General features: G+C 38.0%; 1 protein-coding gene across 5 annotated transcripts in view; it reads right to left on the bottom strand.

The window, feature by feature from the left end:
• Window positions 1-13,165, bottom strand: part of LOC150102045 (small integral membrane protein 14) — an 81,740-nt gene extending 68,575 nt beyond the window's left edge. The window contains exon 1 of one of the 5 annotated variants that reach the window (XM_090400061.1): window positions 12,902-13,165. The gene's annotated coding sequence lies outside the window, so the exon portion shown is untranslated. Of the gene's footprint in view, window positions 1-3,356; window positions 3,427-12,742; window positions 12,769-12,901 lie in introns of those variants that run through there. The other 4 variants (XM_090400060.1, XM_090400064.1, XM_090400062.1 and 1 more) reach the window with 4 other exon arrangements.
• Between the last annotated feature and the right edge of the window lie 4,367 nt (window positions 13,166-17,532).

Raw genomic sequence — 17,532 nt, forward strand, 5'->3', positions numbered from 1 at the left:
GATGAAATAAATATTATCCTAAGACTCATCCAGGAGGTTCTTCTATCACACACACACAACTCATCATACTGTACCTTAAACACATTCAAATTTTCTACAGACACCACACTCTCAGGCAATTCATTCCAATCATTCACAACTCTCCATGCAAAAAATCCTGCTTCTTACTCCCTTGCTCACACGCTACTCCAGGGATGACCTCTTGTTCTCCCTCTGATCTCCCACCATTTTTATGAACAACCTCTTCAGCATTAATCCTATAACCCCTTATCATATCATCCCTCTTCCTCCTGATCATGGATAACTGATGGGAAAATTTAGATTCAAACAAAATATAAATAGAACAAAAAACAAAATAAAGAAATACAAGGAAATAAATTTAAGATGAATATTACAAGAAGACAATATAAGTATACTTTACCAAAAAAAGACTAAAAGAACAATTTAAAAAAAAAAAAAATGTTATCAGTAATGAAGATATAGATTCTCTTTGGGAAAAATTCAAAATGAACATTAAACAGCATATGAAGCACTGGTACAAAAATAAGATGGACTTCCCGCTATACTGAAGAAATAAAAGCACTATCAGAATCCAAAAATGGCATTTAATAAACATTTACAAGATAAATCTAATACAGCCATATTGAAGCCATATTTATTCTTCATATTGAGGAATATAAAAGAATAAGAAATGAAATAAATAACAAAACAAAAATATTATTATTATTATTATTATTCAGGCCTCCAAGGAGTCAAAAGACTCATCGAGGGAGGTCCTTCCTAAGACATAAAGTCTGTCAAGACTCACTGAGGGTAGGTCCCCCCCTGAGAAACACAAAGTCCATCATACCACTCTTTAAACTCACTGACCGTTCTCGCTCCCACCACTCCATCAGGCAATGCATTCCACGGCTCAACCACCCTCCACACAAAGAAACCACTCCTTACCCTCTTGCTCACAGTTTCCTTTCGTAACTTCCAGGGATGGCCTCTTGTCATCACTCCTTCCCGCTGATCAACCAAGCGAAAGAACTCCCCAGTGTCAACCCTGTAACCACCTCTCAACAGTTTAAAAGTCTCAATCATATCACCTCTCCTTCTTCTATCCACCAAACTCTGCAGTCCACATTCTCTCAGCCGATCCTCATAACTATCCTTGTACAGTCCTGAAACCATCTTTGTCATCCGTCTTTGTATCCTTTCCACAGTTAATTTATCCCGTTCAAATCCTGGGGACCAAATCTGAGAACAATAGTCCAAGTGTGGTCTGATCAGAGACTTGTACTGAAAATATTGAAAAGGCTATTCTAAAACAACCAGAAGTTGCTTTTATGGAGCACAGAAACAAGTATAGAGAATGATCCGAAATCATAGAAATTTGTGAATACATAAACATACCAATCATAGAAAAAGAACAATAGGGAAAACTATATTACCAAATTATATGAAGGCGAAAAAGAAATAAAAATGTCTGAAATACCAAAGCCAGAAAACACAAATGAAACAAGAAGAAATAATTTAATAGAATCAGTCATCTCAAAATTGAGAAATAGGAAATCATCTGGAACTGATGGAATTTATAACGAAATGCTAAAATATGGAGGCAAAGAAATGACTGAAAACATGAGAGATTTAATTAAACATCTGTCGGCCTGGTTGGCCGAGTGGTTTGCGTATCTGCTCTCCAGTCAAAAAGTTGCAGGTTCGAATCCCATCGTGGGCATGGATGCTTGTGATTGTCTGTGAAAGCACTAGTAGTGGTAGATGGCGTTGGTGTTAGATGATGAAGTTTGCTTGAGTAGTGAGACGCAGAGTTGGAGAGTTGATGCACTCCCTCGAGGAGTCTTTGGACTCCCTGGAGGTATGATATAATAATAATCTCTGAGAAGACAGATTCCCAATGAATGGAGAATAAATTTTACAATACCAATATTTAAAAAGGAAACAAAATCTGAACCCAAAAACTATCGCGGAATGAACTTACTGTGCACCACCTAAAAATAATGAACAAGAATTCTGTAAGGGAAGATCATGTACTAATGCTATATTTGCTATATAAAGTAAATAGCAGAAAAAGCAATAGAATTTAACAAATCAATATTTATCTGTTTCAGACTTAGAGAAGGCTTTTGACAATCAGATTACAGGATCATCAAAGTACTAGCATTAAGAAAGATACCACTGCAAATCATCAAAATGAACGTATAATAAGATATCAGAACATAGATACACAAAAAATCCCTATAAAGTGATCAGACGGTTGGATTAAGTCATGTTTAACAAAATCACAGACAAAATAACAAAAAAGTCAAATTAAGTCATGTTTAACAAAATCACAGACAATTTTCTGCATGTACAGAAAATGAAGATCGCCAAAAGCAATTATTCAAACTAATAGATATACAGCAGTTTTAACATGCAAACATTATTATTATTATTATTATTAAAACAAGACCTCATGGAGTCAAAGACTCATCTAGGAGGTCCTTTTATCTCACACACATCTCATCATACCGGGTCTTAAACACATTCAAACTCCTTGCAGACACCACACTCTCAGGCAAGGCATTCCAATCATTCACAACTCTGCACGAAAAAAACCTGCCTCTCACTCCCCTACTCACACCCTCTTTATACAGTTTCCAGGTATGACCTCTGGTTCTCCCCTGATCTCCCACTATTCTCTGTAGAACTTCTCCACCATTGATCCTATAACAACCCCTTACCAACTTGTAGGTCTCTATCATATCTCCCCTCTTCCTTCTCTCCACTAGACTCTGCAAATTACATCTTTTCAATCTTTCCTCATACTCGACATTCCAGAGGTCAGAAACTACCTTAGTCAGTCGCCTTTGCACCCTTTCCAACATCTCTTCATCCTTCTGAAAACCAGGTGACCAAATCTGGGCACAATAGTCCATGTGTGGCCTAATCAAAGCCTTATACAATGGAACAAGAATCTCCCTACTTCTACACGTCAGTGTCTTCCTCATCATTCCCAGAAGTCTTTGTGTTGTCTTCACAATTTTGGCGATGTGTCCCCTAAATTTTAGATCCTTATCCACTATCATTCCCAGATCTCTTATTTCCTCTACTTCCAACAATATATTCTCACCAAGCATAAATTCTGCATCCCATCTTTGTTTTCCAAATTTTAAAACCTTACATTTTGCAACATTGAACTCGCATCCCCATTTGCTTGCCCAATCACTCAATTTATTCAAGTCTTCTTGCAAGGCCACAACATTGTTTTTGATTAGAGAAATCAAAAACAATAGTAACTAAAAAAAGAACCAATCAAATGTAAATTAGATCTAAATAGAAAAATAATGAAACAAGAAATGAAATTTAAATACCTATGAATAACTGTGCACAGTGAAAATATAACCAGGATGAAGTAAAAGAATAATTCCCAAAATCAGTATGTCTAAATTCAATTATATGGAAAAATAAAGATTAACAAAAGAAACAAAAGTAAGAATATATACATCAACAGTCCAATCAATGTTGATGCATGCATATGAAACATGAAATAGAGCATCAGAAACAGAACAAATAGATACAACATTCAAAACAAAAACATTAAGAAAAATAGTAAACAAAATAAAATTCCATAGAGTAAAAAAACAAAACGTTTTACTGAAGAATATCAATTAAAACCTATAAATGCATGAGTCTACTACGTGCTCTACTGAAGAGGCTTATACTTTAGCTATTCATAACTTTTTTTTTTTTTTTTTTTAACTAAATTACAACTCAGATTAATATTAACTAAAATAAAATTGAATGAATTTGAATAAACTGGACAGATGGGCAAAGTTTCTATATTATATCTTCTTCCTGCTTTAAGACTTCAGCTTGTTACATCTTCAATACAGAGAGTATCACTTTTTTGGTCTACCAACTGCTTGTTTTGTATTCAGGTTTCCAGTCTCAGGTTAATTTGTTCTTTTTAGGTCCATCTGATTAACATGTTGATTCGGATAGACTCAAAAAGAATAGTACATACTAGCTGTATTTTTCAAGGAAATTACAACATAGATAAATATCAGCAAAAATAAATTTTAGCTAATATTTGAAAATTTTTTCCAATATTTTTCTAATGAAAATACTTCCAATATTTCGGCAAAGTCAAACTGCCATCAGATCACCTCACAGACTCCTTAAAAAGGTGACCTCCTGAAGCTACTAATAAACTAAAATTATATAATTCCAACCCACCGATATATATATAATTAAGTAAAATTAAGTTATTTTTTAGGTATTTTAGGCAGTGTATGTGTATATATACATACACACACACACACACACACACACACACAGAAAGTTTTTTATCTTGGGTATACTAAGGTATACTATACCTTAGTATACCCAAGCAATTTTATAAACTTGGTTTTAATCCTTTTTCCCAAGCAAGCAAACAAACAGGTAAGTCAAGTTTGTGCCTATAGTATTTTCAAGTCTGAGGCAACTTGTGGTAAAGGTGGAGTAAGCTCTGATATTTCAGGTGCAAACTTGACATACCTGTTTGTTTGCTTACTTGGGAAAAGGATTAAAACCAAGTTTATAAAATTGCTTGGTATCTTTAACATATAGTATGCCCAAGGTAAAAAACTTTCTACATCTTTCTCTCATCCTGAGATTTTTATTTAATAAGGTCAAAGCAACCTTGTGGCAACTTATATAGGTAAAATTTATAAGTTCTGCATTACTTCAACCTTGGCATCTCAGGGTCTGGTTCCCACTTACGAGACCTCAATAAAGGTCGAAACCAGTTGGAAGCTTGGCTGTTGCTGTCACCCAGGTCCTGGGTGGGGGATAATGAATGGCAATGCTCTAGCCCATGAAGATAACCGAGGCACGGCTGTTGCTGTTACCCCTCAGATGACATATGAGCAAATGAGTGGCTCTGCTTGGTGGTATACAGGTAGAGCCAACGCTGATAGTTCTTCTCAGTGGCAGGTTGAGCTTGTTACTGAGGAGAACAATGCTGAGTTTTTGGAGTTTGACCTGTACTTGAACATTCAATAAAGGTCGAAACCGGTCTGGTTAGTGGCCCTTCCCTTAATGCATAACATCATACATGTCTGCAAGGAGGAGCTTTGCATTATGGGAGATACTAAGGAAAGTGATCAGGGCTTACTCCACCTTTACCACGATTTGCCTCAGACATGAAATACTTCAGGTGCAAACTTGACTTTCGTTTGCTTACTTGGGAAAAAGGATTAAAAACCAAGTTTATAAAATTGCTGGTATCTTTAATATATATATATACACACACACACACACTACCTAAAATTCATAAACAGAACAGCCATTATGCCCATTGATTCACCCACATACAAATTAGCCAAACATTTAGCCTAAGTGATAAATTATGTGTGAAGGAGTGTTGACTCCTTCACACATAAATAGAACCCACTTTAAAGTCGGAATAGAAAACCACACACTGACATTATGGTCAGTTTCATTGTCTCCTCTCTATTCACAAGTGCCCACTTAGACACAGACCTTATTCAAAACTGAATTTCCTCCCAGTATTTTCGCCTTGTTTAAGTTCATTATGAACTCTGGCTATTTTGTTTGGCAAGGACAATTCTACAAACAGATAGAGGGAAGCCATGGGCTCTCTGCTTACACCCCCCCCCCCTTCCAGCTAATTTCTTCATTGAAACGTTTGAAGAGAAAGCTCTAAACTCTGCTCCATATAGACCTACTGTTTGGCTACACTTTGTTGATGTGTTCTCCATTTAGTTGCATGGCCTGGATGATCTCAACATATTTTTTTAACACACCTAAACAATCAACATCCATTTCACATTAGAAAAAGAATGACAAACAGTCTTCCCTTCCTAATTACATGCCAGTCTTATGGAACTGTGGCATTATCTGTTTACAGAAAACCCATTCTCCCCACCACCACCACACACACACACTGGTAGATACATTAACAAAGAGTCACCCCCCCTCAACAATATGGAATTATTAAAACATTACATAAAAGGGCTAAATTAATTAGTTTAGATAACAGCACCCTCTCCACTGAACTGGACCTTCACAAAACCTTCTTAGCTAATGCCCACAATTCCTACCATATCCAAAAAATATTAAAACCCCAAACCCACATACCCTCTCTCTTCTCCGAGAACACACACTACACCAAAGCTATCACTATTCCATATATCCAAGGCACATCCAAAACACTAACAAAAATCTTTAAAAAATACAACCTTTCAATGGCTTAGGCCATAAAAAAAATTAGCATCCCTTATCCATTCTACCAAAGACCAGTCACTCCCTAGACCTGCCAGGTGTTTATCAGGTCCCCTGTAGTTGTAAACTATTCTACTATGGCCAAACAGGCAGGACAGCAACATCAAAATTGTTGGTATAAGGACTATATCTGTTTCCATCACTATGGCAACTCAGAAATTGCTGATCATGCTTTGGACACCTGTCATAGAATATGCTGGAAGAAAGTCACTTTATTCCATCGCAGCAAATATAAATACGACTTTTCCTTGCTTCTGCCTTAAGTAGAAGTGCTTAAACTACCCTAACCTCAGCAAATTAGGTTGCATGAAACTGCCCAAAATTTGAGAAGCTTTCATCCTTTGTCTTTCAGCCTAACAGCCAGGGAGACTCAATTTAGCCCAATAAGTCACTATTGAGGAAACTAATGAAAAGGAAGTATGTCAATAGTTAGTGTAGTGTCTGCATGCACATATCTATTATACAGTGAAACAGTGAATAATGGTAATAATCAGTTACATGAAGAGTATAAAGAACAAGCCAGGAGAATGACTCAGTAAAGAAAACAAAAGTGCATTTTTGCATTTTTGGAAATTATGGAGACAACTACCGTGTTTGAATAAAAACTTTAGTTTACTATTACTAAAATTTTACAATTCGACGTTTCGACCTTTATGTCAAGGTCATCTTCTGGAGCGTACAAATATACACAGGAAACAAGCTATACTACAATCATACTGGTTCGTTAAAGCCACTGACTAACCGCTACCACAACTGTTGGCCTGACCTCTGGTGGAAAAAAAAAAGAAAATTATACATCAATGCTAAAGTCCTATTATTTGTGTTGTCTACTATATACATATATTAACATCATTCCAGCCAGTTGGAGTGGAATGGTTTCTAATAATAGCAGATTGGCTAGAGTCCTGACTTATGTTGAATCTTTCAAATTAGGTTGGCTGAATGTGTGCCATCCAGATCCTTGGAATTTTCATACCATCTTTATTGTTGATATTTGGGTGGTTTATCAGGATTTCGCAGGATTCTTTAAATTTTCTTTCGTACCATGTTTTTGTGCGGTGTAACGAGCAGGTGCTTTTCCAGTTGATTTGGTGTAAGGTGTTGAGTGCGTGGTCTGAGAGGCCTGCTTCACCATAATGGTTATATTTAATGTGTCTAATGTGTTCTTTTTTGCGTATAGGGATTGTCCGTCCTGTTTCACCAATGTACGGTAAGTTACAGGTGCAGCGGATGCAATAGACTCCAGAATGTGCTAATGGGAGGAGAGGGTCTTTAGAGGAGCTGAATATGGTTTTAAGTTTAGTGGGTGGTTTAAAGGTGGCATTAAAGTTATAATGTTGTAGGATTCTGTTGATTTTTTCTGATAACCCTTTAATGTATGGGATGGCTATGGTTTTACTGTAATCTAGATTCGTTTTTGTTGTGGTTTTATAGAGTATTTTATTGACAGTATTTTTGTTATAGCCATTGTTTATGAATGTGTCACTAATGATTTTTAGTTCTTGTTTCAGGGCCTGCTGGTTAGAGCAAATAGTTGTGGCTCTGTTTTTAAGGGTGTTTATGACTCCATATTTTTGTGCTGGGTGGTGATATGAATTCGCATGTATGTATTGGCCCGTGTGTCGGTTTTCGGTAGACCGTGAAGGATAGATTGCCTGAAGGAAGACGTGTAACTAGTGTGTCTAGGAACGGGAGCGAATTTTGGTTTTCGATTTCGATGGTAAATTGTATGCGTTCGTGTTGTTTGTTTAGGTGGCTGAGGAATGTGTTTAGCGTTTGTCGACCGTGCGGCCAGATCGCGAACACGTCGTCAACGTATCTGAGCCAGATTGTCGGTCGAAGCGTGGCGGAATCAAGAGCCCTTTGCTCAAAGGTTTCCATGTAGAAGTTCGCGATTGGGGGGATAATGGTGAGCCCATGGCCGTACCTTCCTTTTGTAGGTAGAATTTGTTTTGCCACACGAAGTAACCGGACTTTAGTACGTGGGCAAAGAGGGCCGTAATGTCGGGCGGAAATTTGTTCTGTAGTAGGAGAATTGTGTCATTGATGGGGACATTAGTGAAAAGGGCAGAAACGTCAAAACTGACTAATAGGTCGTCTTTGTCGAGTGTTATGTTTTTGATTATGTTTATAAAGTGTTGTGTGGTTTTTTACGTAGGAGGGGGAATGACCTACCAACTCCTTGAGTGTTGTCGCTAATTTCTTGGCTAGGTGGTAATTGGGACTGTCTATTCCTTCCACTATTGGTCGAAGGGGCACATTTTGTTTGTGTATTTTCGGAACCCCATATATTCTGGGGGGGGCGGGCGTAGTGGGGTTTGAGTTTTTTAACTGTGTCTGGTGGCCAAGAAGTGACGGACTTTAATAGTTTTTCTGTTTTGTCCTTTATCCTCTTTGTTGGGTTATAATTTACCATTTTATTTATTAATTTACCAAAACAAAAGTGCAGTATGAGCAGAAATTGGCAAATTGGGCAAAGAAAAACCCTAGAGTTTTTAGATATGTGGCAAGTAGAAGAATGATTATGGTAAGATGATGTTGATGGATGAAATGGTAGAATGGTAACTGCCGCAGAAGACGTTGATGTATTCAGTGATCAATTTATAAGAGAGTTTCATTCTCATCAGAGTGAAATAATGAGGAACTTAAATATCGAGGACATATGAGAGGATGGCTAAATTGTGGGTGAGCAGGAAGTATGCGAGAAAATACATAACCTTCATGTCAATAAAGCGATACAATTTGATGACAGTTCACCATGCATCTTAAGGTAATGTTCCAGGGAATTGGCATGCCTGTTTAATAAGTTACAATAGCAGGTTCCAAGAGAGGAAAGAAAGTAAAATTGTTCCACTGCTGCAAGCGGTTGCACTTGATATCTCCAAGACGTTTGACCAGGTTGTCACAATGGCTTACTAAGCAAACTGTCATTGTTTGGTCTATCTCGAGACCTCTGTAATTGGATTGCCAGCTTTGTCTGGATGCACACACTATGTATGGTGGTGAATGGTTCCTTATCCTCTCACCATTCAACTAATGCTGGGATTTCACAAGGTTCTGTCCTCACACCAACCTTCCTACTATATATCAATGGCTCCACTGCATCATCACCAGAAAAAGCCACTGCTGGCCTCACTTTGCTTTCAATGCATGCACAACTGACAATGTCAAATGTCCCCCAACCATTCCAGATGCCCACTATATCCTCTTGCCAGAAACAATCAGTGAAATACTATCCAAATTAGACAGAAAAGTCTCCTGGCCCTGATGGCATTCCTCCAATTGTCCTGAAGGTTTGTGCACCTGAACCGACTCCTGTCCTATGTTGCCTATATATACTGTCTTACTTCACTGGTATCTATCCCACAACCTGGAAATTGGCCTATATTCAACCCATTCCCAAGAAGGGAAACAAGTCACTGCTGTCCAACTACTGCCTCATCTCACTCACCTCAGTCCTGTCCAAAGTAATGAAAAAAATCATCAACTCCTACACTACCTTGAAGCTACCATCTAACAAACGACTGCCAGTATGGATTCCGTTGCTGCTGCTGATCGACAGGAGATCTGATCACACGTCACCCACCTCTGGACAAATGCCATGGAGAAGGTTGGTGACAAGCAGTTGCACTTGATATCTCCAAGGCATTTGACCAGGTCTGGCACAAGGGCTTACTAAGCAAGCTGCCATCAATTGGTCTATCTCAAGACCTCTGTAGTTGAATTGCCAGCTTTCTGTCTGGACACGGTGGTGGATGGTTCCTTATTCTCTCACCATTCAACTAATGCCAGGGTTCCACAAGGTTCTGTCCTCTCACCAACCCTCTTCCTACTATATATATCAATGACCTACTTCAACTTACTTCCAACCCAATACACAGATTTGCAGATGACAGCATATTGCACTCCTCCCTTTCTTACGATAAATCTTACTCCACACAACCTTACTCCTCATCTCAACCTACAGAACATCAACCACCACTGACCTCAATTCTGATCTCCAAGTCATCCTCCAATGGGGTTCAGATAACTTAGTCAATTTCAATGCTAATAAGACCCAGTACTGTCTTATTTGTCATAAAAAAAAGAACCATTTTCTCCCAGTATTATTTTTGACAACACCCAAATTTTCAGACAATTTGAGATTTCCCTTCTTGGAATTACCCTGATATTAAGCCTCTCTTGGCATAAACACAACAACCACTGTATCGTCAGCCTCTAAAAAACTAGGATTTCTCTTTCACTCAAGATGTTACTTCACTCCTGAACAGCTGTTAACCTTATACAAATCACAAATTCACCCAACCATCGAGTACTGCTCTCACGTAGATGTGGGGTCCCCAAAAAGCTCCCTCAAAATGCTCAATTCAATACAGAGGAGAGCAATCAGACTTATTAATGACCCATCTCTTACCAACTCGTTTCCCCCACTTTCACACAGAGATCGGTCTCTGCACCATGTGTATTCTACAAATATTTCTATGGAAAATGTTCATCTGAAAGAGCATCAATAATTCCCCCATTTAGTACTAAGCTAGTTGGAATACATGCAGCTGCTGCTCAACATCCCTTCACAGTGCACCTTGAAACCCATAGAACAAGTTTTTTCTCCTCCTCCTTCATCCCTGCAACTACTGTACTGTGGAACAGTATTACCCTTTTGTGTTCCCCAGAGAATACGATATACAGTCATTCATCTCAAATGTTAAAAAGTGCCCTCTTTCCCGACCCACCTCCCATACACGGTACTAACATACTATAGGTTGATCAACCAACCTCTCATGTATGGGCTCAACATAAAAAAAATAAAATAAAAACATAAAGGTGGTGATAAGGCTGTGGCTACAATTTATAGGCCAATCTGTATATCTGGATTTGTGGTTAAGGTACTAGAGAGAGAGAGAGATTGGTGAGAAGTAGGATACAGAAATGGGTTGATAACAGCAGGTTATCAGCTCGGGTTTGTTAAAAGAAGATGTTTTACTAACTCATATGCTATAACAACATGACAAATACCTTGAACATGGGAAATGCATATACAGTGGTGTACTTGGATTTCGTGAAAGATTTTGATAAACTGATACAAGCTGTTAAATAAATTGAAACAGATGGGATTGGATAGCAGACTTCTGAGTTGGATCTGTGACTAGCTGTCAGAAAGGTATAAGAAAATTGTATATGGAGGTGCAGTATCCCAAAAGAGAAAGGTCACTAGTGGTGTGCTGCAGTGGTCAATTTTAGGATCATTGTTGTTCAGTTTTTATTTTAATGATATCAGGATGGGTTTAACTAGTGATTTACACTTGATTCAAAATTAGGGAGAGCAATGCAGAGTCAAGCAGATGTTATGGCCTCACAGGAGGACTTGAATAGATTGCATGAATAGCAGGTAAGTGGAAATGTCAGCTCAATGTTGCAAAGAATAAGGTTTTGAAATCTGGTAAGCAACGATGGGGTACAAAGTATCCATTTCGTGGGAAAACTTTAAAGGAGTTAGAGGAGATGAGAGATCCAGGAGTGGTGGTGGACAAGGACCTAAAATTCAGGGGCTACAAGTTGCACAATTTTGAAGATGCCACATCAGATAATGACAATGATATAGAGAACCCTAACATGCAGAAATAAAGATTTTGATCCATATAAGGCATGAATCAGGCCTCATATGGATTATAGTGCACAGACTTGTTTGCTGGCTTTTCATGGTGACGAGGGTATGCTGGAAAGATTCACAAAGGTGGTCAGTGGAGTACGAGGACAGATTGAGAGGATGTAAACTGCAAAGCCTTGTGAATAGGAATATTTGTTTTAGCAGATCTACGATAATGAGGCGAAGTTGGTGAATGAGTGGAATGTACTGAAAGAATAGGCAATGAGTGCCCTAATAGTAAATTAATGAAAGCAAAATATGATCTGATCTATAGAAAATTTTACCTCCTATGATGGGTCATGCAATGACACATAATTATGTACTATTTCGAATCAGTGTACCAAAATTGATCCGATTAAAAGCAAAATTGAGATGTCCCTCGGAAATGTAGCTCTGATCGCAAATTTCAATAAATCTATCCTGCTATCACGTTGTTATAACAAGTTTACGCGTCGGGCAAAATGATTCATATTATGGTGCTACGGGTTTCAAGAAATAACAACTGAAAGTTCAGCTATTACACTCCAGCATACGATTCTAACTATATTCATTATTTTAAAGGCCGCTTAAAGAACATGCTACCTAATTTAAAGCAGCAGTGCCGAATTTCTCGAACGCAAAAACTGACAACTTGAATAGTGCAATACATATGGTTTTCAAAGCATCGTTTAATGACGTATACAAAAATGTAGAGGAAGTCGAAAGATATAATTCAACATATAATCGCGAATGCCAAACACTACCAACAATAATATTGCTTCGCTAAAATTATTTCAAACATTAAAAATTTATACTTGCAAGAGCCCAACAGTGATAACTTGCCTTTTAATTAAAGTCTCAAACATCGTCAATTCATTTTAAAAACGTTTCTACAACTTAAATCTTATCTATTCAATAAGGGTAATAATTTTAGATATTGCTCTAAATAGTTCGATTTATGTTTTGCTTACTGGCTTAGAAGATAAACAAGAGCTTACTTACACAAATTAATGCAACTAAAACCAGAAAAAAAAGATAAGATATGGAGTGAAAGTCTTCAAATGCTGATAAAGCTCAGATTGAAATAGTTTTGTTTAGAGTCAACGGAATCAGTTAAACGTCAGACAGCACAAGAATAAAATAATAAACATATGCTAATATGGCATTCTGCGACCAATCATCCAATACTTCGTACCAGTAAAGCACAAGTTTACAAAATCTCTTGCAGCGAATCAAAAATAAACAAGCACCACCTCAAACGATAGTACACGTCAGATTCGAAGAGAACCCGGATTTCTTCTACTTCCGCCTTAAAATATTACCAACAGATGGCAATAAGTAATGTTTATTTCAATATAAATGGTCAAAAAATCTTGACAATTCAGGAAATGAATGCATCAGAGAATAAATAAACAAACTAGTTCACCTAATATAAATTCACTAATTTGAATTCGCCTAATTCAAACTATATATATATATATATATATATATATATATATATATATATATATATATATATATATATATATATATATACGTGTGCGAAAAGTTTTTTACCTTGAGGATAATATATATTAAGGATACCAAGTAATTTTATAAACTTGTTTTTTTTTCTCCTTCTCCTAAGTAAGCAAAATATTTAAGTTTGCGCCTGAACGTAGTTCAAGTCTAAAGGTAGTGCAACACCAGGGCAACTCGTTGTAAAGGTGGTTAAAGTTCTGATCACTATTCTTAGTATTTCCCATAATGTAAAACACATCTCACTAAGAGATGTATACTGTTATACATTATGGGTTGGGGGGTCACTACACAAACCGATTTCAACCTTTTTTAATAAATAAAGCCATCTCTAAAAATTCGGACAATCCCTAGACCACTCAATAGTGGGAGAAAGACCGTCCATCTCAGCGTTGGCTCCACTCAGTGATGGCCTTCCACCCACCATCACCACCACCGAGCAGAACCGCTCTTATTCCGAAGAAAAGCATTCACTGACAAAGCACCTCACTGGGCTGTGCTGGAAAAAACTTTCCCTGGAGACTCAAATTACTCCCTTAAGGCAAAAACCTTAAGAGAGCGAACTCATATTAGCAATCTCACCGGTTTCAGCCTTTTTTGAGGTCTCCTCAGTAAGTAGCTAGACCCTAAATACCAAGGATTTATTTATTTTATTTTTTAACCATTAACATTACTGACAGGATGGGTGAAGCACTAGTGCTTTTCATATTCCCCTTTATCTGTAATGAGAGTTGTTTGGGAATGGGAGATTTGTGAGCAATTTACCTTTCCCTCTGAGGGCAGTTGTGTTAGTTATGATCAGTTGAGAGAAGAATAGCCTTCGGTCTTTTGTGTTTGTAGTAATCAGTCTCATTGTAATTGACAGCTTGTACGATTGGTGGGTTTGAATGTGAACTTGACTTCACGAATAATTTTTCTACAAGATTACGAAGAAAGGAGGAGATGTATGGAATGCCAGTTTATTGGTGAATCTGTGAATTTCTGATGAACCACGGTGCATCCAGGATCATCCTAAGGAATTTATTTTGGATTCTCTGCAATTTTGAAATGTTTGATCTTGAAGTGTGACTCCATGCTGGTGAGGCGTAGGTTATGACTGGACGTATTACCATCCGGTAAAGAAGCAATTTATTGTGTAGGTTCGATTTGCTCTTGCGGTTGATCAATGAGTAGAGCTGTGCTATTACTTTGGAAGATTTGGAGCCAATGAGATTGATGTGCTTGTTAAAAAGGAGTTTTTTATCCATTAATACCCCACGATATTTAGTCTCTGATTGCCATGGAATCTTATGACCAGAGAGCAGGATGTCTTCTTTAATGCAGACCTTTCTTCTTGAAAACAACATGGCTGAGCTTTTGAGGGGGTTCACTTGAATCCTCCAGTTGGTGAACCAGTTTGCTAGCTCATTGATACTTCCTTGGAGTCTAGTGATCGCTAGGCGAGGGCTGGGAGATCTAGCTAGAATAGCGGTGTCGTCGGCATAAAGGGCCGTAGTAGTTGTTCTTGAATTGAGAGGAATATCTGCCATGTAAGTTGTGAAAAGTATTGGGGCCAGAAGAGAGCCCCGAGGTACTCCCGCCAGAATTTTGCGCGATGATGAAACAATTCCATTGAGTTTTACTTGCATGTATCTTTCATTAAGATATGAATATATCAGTTTCACTAGTTTAATTGGAATATTGTTTTCAATTAGTTTGAAGATAAGGCCTTGATGCCAGACCTTATCAAAGGCCTTGGCAACATCCAAAAATACAGCAGCAGTGTGAAGGTGCCAGTTAAAACCATGAGTGATATGTTCTGTTAGTTGGTGAATTTGCTACACTGTGCTGTGACTTTGTGAAACCCAAATTGCTCATTTGGGATTATTTTCTGTTTGTCCACTGCTGATTGTAATCTTGATAGGATGACCTTTTCTATTACTTTGTCAAGACAGGAAAGAAGACTGATGGGCCTGTAGCTTTAGGGAAGTTGTGGGTTAATACCAGGCTTTTTCAGCGGTATAACGTCCGCGATTTTCCAATTTGTGGGAAAGTTAAAATGGAATCTTAAAATGGAATTGGTAATATTAACTAGATGAATTATGGCTTTCCGTCGGAGTAGCTTTATTATTCTATTGGTAATGCCGTCAGGGCCAGGAGCCTTTTTATTCTTCAGCTGGGAAATAATATTTATTAATTCTGTTGGAGATGTGGGGTTGATGGTTTCTGAATCATCCTTAGGCTGTCTTAGTGCATTTCTAACTTTACGATGAACTTTGTAAATAAGATTGATATTTAAGTTTGCATAAGATGGGGTGCATTGATTTTCCAGATTGTCAATTAAGGCTTCTACTTTTTCTTCATCTGAGTGTGCAATCCAAGATTGGTCTTCAAAGGGGGAAGTGGTTGTCTTTTGGTACAAAGAGATTTTACAAACTTCCACATGGAGTTATCTTCTGAGTTGATTTCCATGAGTTTGGATTCAAATTTGGAATTGCTGTGCGTCTGAAGGGCTTCTCGAACCTGTCTGTTTAAGGAGTTTAAGGTTGATTTGTCCTGCGGGGCTCTGGTGTTGTGATATAGCTTTCTGGCTTTATTTTTGGCCCTAATCAGGTCCATTATCTCTTCTGGGATCCAGTTAGGAGCGTGGAAGACAGTGGTTTGAGTGACTGATGCTATTGCTGTGTTGATTTGCCTAGTTAAATTGCTTACGGCTTGGTCTCTTTTACGTCTTTTCTTCTTTTTTACGAATGACAAGGGGTGAACCGATGTGGACGGGGAGAACCTTAGAGAGCTTGTCCCATGGTAAGAAAGAATGATGGGGAAAAAGCTGATCTTGAAGTCCTAACCTGAGTAGGATGGAATTATGATCTGAGTTAATATATCAAGGGGTCCTTGATATCTTTTACATTCTCCATCCTCGTGTACAATGGGGGAAGCTTCCAAAGTCTTATTCCTGACGATCTAGGTGGGTAGTCTATTGACAAATCCCTTGGACTCACTCAAGAGTCTACCAGCTAAGAAATGAGTAATCACAAAAATAGACAAAATGAAGAACGTTTACCTCTATATTTATCATTCGAGAATCCAGAAACTATCACACTTAATCAAAAAAACGCGAGACTACTATGCGAGCCGCCATCTTTTCACTGCCATCTTAAGTGATCGATCCACCAAGGATTGAAAATTGACAATTGACATTTATTTTTTAAGGGTGAAGCAAAATGCTTTTCATATTCCCCGCTATCTGTCGTGGTTACAGTGAAGGTAAAATTTACGAGCAGTTTGCTCGCCCTGAATGGGCATGGAGATTATGTATCGCTATAGGAGGCTAATATAGTTTTTGGTCTTCTATATTTAAATATGTCCGTTGGCTCGTATGCTGCAGCTTGTTGAACCAAATCGTTGGGATGTGTGGACGTCTTTAGAAAAAATTTGGAAGCTAAAGATTGTAGATAAGAGAGAATATAGGGAATATTTGTGTCTCTGTGGAGTTGGCTATTTCTAACATACCACGGGGCGTTCAAAATCATTCTCAAGCACTTGTTCTGCACTCGCTGTATCTTAATAATGTTAGTATTAGAGGTGTGACTCCAGGCTGGAGAGGCATAGGTGATTATAGGACGAATCGTCATCTGGTATAGCTGCAATTTGATTCTGTTGCTGAGTTTGCTATTTCTATTAATTATGGCTTTAGATGCTTTTGCACATGCAGACTTGATATGTTGGTTGAAAGATAGCTTTTGTCGAGAATCACACCAAGCTAATTTGTTTCTTTCTGCCAGAGAATTTTTGTATTGAATAGTAACACATCTCCTGCAGGAGACATTGGCCGTTTTGAGAAGAGAACCGCTGAGCTTTTCAGGGGGTTGACTTCCAATCTCCATTTGGAGAACCAACCCTCCAGCTTTAGAAGATTTTCTTGAAGCTTTCTGGTAACGAAGTGGAGTCTGAGAGATCTGGTTAGTATTGCCGTATCGTCCGCATACAGTGCTAAAATGGAAGTCATCGGATTGTGTGGGATGTCTGACATGTATACAGAAAACAGCAATGGAGCCAGTAGAGATCCCTGCGTCATTCCAGCAAAGATATGGCGCTGGGACGATGTAGAACCGTTAATTTTAACTTGGATTGAT

Source organism: Typopeltis vanoorti, chromosome 11, assembly GCF_054136105.1.
Source record: "Typopeltis vanoorti isolate ZY-2024b chromosome 11, IOZ_Tvanoo_1.0, whole genome shotgun sequence".
NCBI lineage: Eukaryota > Metazoa > Arthropoda > Arachnida > Uropygi > Thelyphonidae > Typopeltis > Typopeltis vanoorti.